The 6,173-nt window shown below is 40.8% G+C and overlaps 1 pseudogene; it reads right to left on the bottom strand.

The window, feature by feature from the left end:
• Nucleotides 1-264: 264 nt before the first annotated feature.
• Nucleotides 265-2,798, bottom strand: LOC123489214 (annotated as a pseudogene).
• Nucleotides 2,799-6,173: the final 3,375 nt, after the last annotated feature.

Below are 6,173 nucleotides of genomic sequence, written 5' to 3'. Positions count from 1 at the left end.
TGCTTTTTTAAATCGTCATTAGTTTGGTGCATGTGATAAAAGCTTCCTTTTAAAATCATTTCCATTTTACATTTTATACAGTTGGCTATCCCATTCTGAGCCAATGAACAGCAAGGTGATTGGGAATCATTATAAATACTAGTCAGAAAAAGTACACATTTACACCAGACACATTTTTCTTCTATAATTGTATTGCATTTCCTGTAAGATAACATGTACAGCCCAAACACAAACAACCATGCAGGCATCCATGGGATGCCATGTTATGAATGCAAATCATACGTCTGTTGTGGACTGAATCAGGGGAGTCTCTTAGGCCCACAGAGGCATGTCAGCGCACGCTCTTGGCTCTGGTCGGTGACGGTCATCACGTCGATGTTGATGCCGTTGGAGGTGAACACGTTGTAGCAGCTCCTCCAGTTTCTCCCTCAGAGAGGGTGGCTCTCTGCTCAAGATCCAGGCAAAGTCGGCGTGGAAGGTGCCCAGGATGTCCGTGCAGCCGTAGACAACGAGTAACCCTCGTAGTCGGTGGACAGCACCCAGTAGTTGCCGGGGGGAGAGTCTGCAAGAGATGAGAACATATATTCAAATACATTTAGTAGTTTGTTAACGAGAACTAATTTAAAAAAATATATATGGTCCATCCTCCCTTTCCTATAAATATTGTTACTGAAACCCAGAACTAGCCTAAGGATAGTGTTGCACTCTCTTTGTCTAGGGGTCCTAGGCCTAGTTAGCTGGTCTGTAACCTGAATGAATGTGTGCATTTATGTGAAAGATCTGCAGACCCTTTTAATCATTGAAGTCGGAAGTTTACATACACCTTAGCCAAATACATTTAAACTCAGTTTTCACAATTCCTGACATTTAATCCTAGTAAAGATTCCCTGTTTTAGGTCAGTTAGGATCACCACTTTATTTTAAGAATGTGAAATGTCAGAATAATAGTAGAGAGAATGATTTATTTCAGCTTTTATTTATTTCCATTCCCAGTGGGTCAGAAGTTTACATACACTCAATTAGTATTTGGTAGCATTGCCTTTAAATTGTTTAACTGATCCGTTTCTACCTTCCACAAGCTTCCCACATTAAGTTGGGTGAATTTTGGCCCATTCCTCCTGACAAGCTGGAGTAACTGAGTCAGGTTTGTAGGCCTCCTTGCTCCACACCTTCAGTTCTGCCCACAAATTCTCTATGGATTGAGGTCAGGGCTTTGTGATCCACTCCAATATTCTTTGTTGTCCTTAGCCATTTGCGACAACTTTTTTCCCATTTAAACCCATTTACCAATTTAACTTCCTGACTATGTCTTGAGATTTTCTTCAATATATCCACATCATTTTCCTTCCTCATGATCTACTCTATTTTGTGAGTCTCCCTCCTGCACCAAGCACCCCCACAGCATGGTGCTGCCCCCCGTGCTTCCGGTTGGGATGGTGTTCTTCGCTTGCAAGCAACCCCCTTTTTCCTCCAAACATTTATTATGCCCAAAGTTCTATTTTTGTTTCATCCATTTCTCCAAAAATTACAATCTTTGTCCCATTTTGCAAACGTAGTCTCTTTTTTTGGCTTTTGGAGCGTGGCTTCTTCCTTGCTGACTGTCCTTTCAGGTTATTATTCTTTTCTGCCATTTTTGTTTTCCTGTTTCCTCCACATCTTCACAATCCTTTGCTGTTTTCTGGGATTGATTTCACTTTTAAGCACCAAAATATGTTCATCTCTAGGAGACAGAACCGTATCCTTCCTGTATGATGCTCGTGGTCCCATGTGTTTATACTTCGTACTATTGTTTGTACAGATGAACATTACCTTCAGGCGTTTGGAAATTGCTCCCAAGGATAACCAGACTTGTGGGTCTAAATTTTTTCCTGGGGTCTTGGCTGATTTCTGTTGATTTTCCCATGATGTCAAGCAAAGAGGCACTGAGTTTGAGGGTAGGCCTTGAAATCCATCCACAGTACACCTCCAATTAGACTTCTAGCCATACATCATTTTCTGGGATTTTACAAGCTGTTTAAAAGGCACAGTCAACTTAGTGTATATACACTTCTTACCCACTGATTGTATACAGTAATTATTGTGAAATAATCTGTTGTAAATTGTTGGAAAATTACTTGTGTCAACCACAAGTAGATGTCTCACTTCCGCGATGGTTTGTTAACAAAAAATGTGTGGAGTGGTTGAAAAGCATTTTAATGACTCCACCTAGTGTGTGTAACTTCCCTTCCTTCTGTCCCAAACCAACTTTGTCCGCTCAGTCTTTCTTGGCGTCTTGTCGTCCAAGCAGATTGTTATTTGTTCAGATGGTGACGATCATTTTACAAAAGGAAAAATAAAAGCCCAAACTAAACAAACCCATCAGCCTCACAGCTCTATCTGCTGCTTCTCTACTCCATCCCCTTCATTGGCAAACCTGATGTGTTATCACCAAGCTCAGCATTTGACCAGGTTGCTGCTGCCCCCCTGGGGGATGGAGTGTGGAAGTGTATCCTGTCAATGTGTTTGCCTAACTGTGTGCTAACTCCTACACCACCTACTACATAACACTATACATATCCATACACATACAGGCCTCAGATCAACATAGTCAAAACAGACAACATAAAGTCAAATGACTTTATAGTCTACCTCACAAGAATGTTAGACAAATATATTAGACTTGAGGTGTGTTTACCCTCGAAGAAGGTGACTTCCAGCTTGGCAGGCTCAGAGGGGTCCTTGGCCTTAGCATAGCCAGTGATAGCACTGACCGTGTTATCAGCACTGAGAGAAAAATGGAGGGGGGGTTGGTAACACATTCACAATGGCGTTTTCTAAGCCCTACTAACTCATGCCCCTACTCAATCAATGGCTTACAGAAACCATTCCTTCACTGGGGATGTTTTACGCTATATCTGAGGTATAACCTTGTTAACCACTCACCCCCACTAAGCTGTGGGCATTTTCGTTGGATAATACATCACGTCCCACCTTCCTTCTTACCATTCTTACCCCGTGCGGTTTTCCTTTAACTGTATTTGATTAATAACTTCAGACTTGGGTTTATAAAGATGCCTGGTCTTATGGAATAGATACATTTTACATTTACATTTGATCATTTTTTCAGCTTACAGTTATTAGTGCATACATTATTTTTTTCATACTGGCCCCCGTGGGAATCGAACCCACAACCCTGGCGTTGCCACGCGCTCATCCTCTACCAACTGGGCTACATCCCTCCGGCCATTCCCTCCCCTACCCTGGCGCTGGCCAATTGTGCGCCCCCCCATGCGTCTCCTGGTCGCGGCCCTCGCAGAGCCTGGATGCAAACATTTTAATTTAAGGTGAAGTCAAGATGCATGAAGTAAACAGCAATATCGTTTCGATTTCCAACAATAACTAACAGCATTGAGGCACGACAAAACTTCTCTGTTGTTTCCAGATCCGCCTATCACGTCTCTATGCTTCGTCTCACTCTATTGTCTCGTTTAATGTACAAAAATGTGCTTAAAAAAAAATTTTAGTCTCTTTAATGTACCTCCACTCCCTGTGCCCCCAACGCTCCGGGGCTTTCGGGTAGGTCAGTGGTGCACTCGCCCTTCTGGAAGGCGGCAGGAAGCTTCTGGATCTCGTGCCACTTGCCCAGATACTGTACCAAAGACAAAAGGTCAAAGGTTATATACATGTTATGCTATGGTACCTTTCGTTGTTTCCCCCTATTCATCTACTCAGCTTCCCCTCCCCCAATCATCTTCTTTTGTTCAATACCCATCATGTCTTTTTATTAAAGTGAAATAGGAACAATCTCTCTTCCACTTTGTAATAACCCAATGCTGCTCAAGCCATTACTATGTAATGACAAAACAATTACTACAATGAATTACAATTATAATACAACACAGGAGGTTGTTGACACCTTTGGTTGGGGAGGCGGGCTGCGTGTTTAATGGCTGGACTAACAGGTGGAATGGTATCAAATACATCAAACACATGGTTTCTATTATTTATCATTCCATTTGTCCGTTCCCTTATTATAACCTTTCTCCACTCAGTAGCCTCCTGTGGAGGACAGTGTTATCAAGTAATCACACTGTTACTACAATGTACTGACATGCATAACAACTTCCTATACATAATAAAAGTTAGGTATATCACCTTGTCGGCATCGAATTAGCTTGACGGGGGTTGGACATTTTCCGCGTAAGGTCTGCGTTAGCTGCCAGACCACAAGGGTCAGAGAGAGAACCAGTAGAGCCTGCATCCTAGATCCTGGGCAGGAACAGACACAAACACACACAGAAAAGCAGAGACATTTTCACCAACTCCATTAAATCAAATTACTTCAAATCAGTCTTTAATTATATCCTTTTAGGAACGAAAAAACATGTTGTATAAGTAATTCTCCTGACTCTGGTAAAGCACCTTACATTTTACATCAGAAGTATTTAGGAATGTAATGCATTGTAGTTAACAACTACAGCCTACAGTGCTTCATTCATAGGCAATGTGAAATGGTAGAGCTTAGAGCATCAGAGAGAGATGGGGGGAATGGGTCCTATTCCTTCTTCAACTCGTTTCAGTGATTTCGGTGGCTTATAGGCCTGTTTATACGTCAAACTCATTATCTCCCGACCATCTCCCTCTTTGCTTTCATGTCGGGTTTTCTCAAACTCAGAATTGAGAGTGTGTGTGTTAGTGTTTTATTGGGGTGGCGGGTGTGTGGGGTGGTTGGGAATATGCCTGTTCAAATTAGTTAAACACTACTGTCTCTGGATTTATTTTCTTGTTACTCAAGTGAACCACGCCATTACAGATACTTTTATTCAAACCGACTTACAGTTGTGAGTGCATACATTTTGTGTTGGTACCCTAGCGGGAATCAAACCCACGATCCTGCCGTTGCAAGCGCCATGCTCCTACCAAAGTACTAAGTAATAACATGTTAATACATGTCGTTACTAGTGTAATCACGTGTGTTTCTACACGCAAGTGTAACTTATTCTACTACTTTCTTAGATGTTGTACCATTTCAAAACATTGCCAGCATTCAAGCTATACTTGCGAAAAATATGCAGCGAATTCTAGATTATCCCCTCTCAATTTGACTACCCTTTTTTAAAAACTTTTTCTGTTCGATGGACTTATATTGGGTTGATTTTGAGACCATTTTACGATACCTTTATTGTTTTTATACATCCCTAAGGCGGCAGTAGCCTAGTGTTAAGAGTGCTGGGCCAGTTTAAGGTTGCTGATCATCCACTAGATACTCTATAACGACTTCTAATTAACTGTAGTGGATATTCCATGGATTTATTGTACATTTTGAGTTGTTTTCAACATCAAGCAAAGAAAGACATGGAGAGAAATAAACAAAGGTCTACATACTCAACAGCACTCTTTAGGGTAGCACCATGGTGTGCCGAGGACATCTAGCTTCCGTCCTCCTCTTGGATGATCTTGACTCTTTAAAGATCTTATAGAATATTGATTAATGTCTTGTCAGAGTTCCTGAAAGATCTTGAAAGATCTCCGTTAGATCATTATAAATCTTGAACTGTTACAGATCCTCAGATATCTTGTCATCCATTTAAGCACTTTGTTTTAATCTTCCTCTCAAAGATCTTGTCAATTCCCTGTGTCTTATTTTATCTGTTTGTTTATCTCATTTTGCTTATCATACATGGAGTTGTGGCTTATATTCATTTTTTTGATGTACCACCTTTACAAACCCTACAAATCTTATTTATCATAAAACAACACATTGGTCACTACTTGCCTTCAAATTCCAATAGTCCTCTTTCAATAATCCAAAAAGTCATGTTTATTGTGTAATTACTATTTTATCATGCAATATCATATCTTTTATTTATCAGTATACAAACTAATTGCAGTTAATAGCATCTTATATTTAGAAATTGCATGGAATATGTAAACAATTATAAACCATTCATTCTTTATTTCTTTATTGCCTCTAAGCACAATGTCAAATATGCGGAGGAATAGCGGTTTGTCAGGTTGTTCATGTTAAAGATTTGTTCTCAATTCTTTGTTAAACAGTGGGTGAAACCATTATTTCTATTCATTAAGCGGTAAGTATGTACCCCCGAGCCTCAACAGGAGGTAGCGTCCCGGGAGGGGGTGTACCTTCACCCCTTCATCAAACACGTTCACCCGGGCCCCCCACCCCTCCTCCT

Source organism: Coregonus clupeaformis, unplaced genomic scaffold (genome assembly GCF_020615455.1).
Source record: "Coregonus clupeaformis isolate EN_2021a unplaced genomic scaffold, ASM2061545v1 scaf2874, whole genome shotgun sequence".
Classification (NCBI taxonomy): Eukaryota; Metazoa; Chordata; class Actinopteri; order Salmoniformes; family Salmonidae; genus Coregonus; species Coregonus clupeaformis.
Note: the sequence above shows the minus strand (reverse complement) of the source record. Positions and strands in the feature narration are given on the sequence as shown.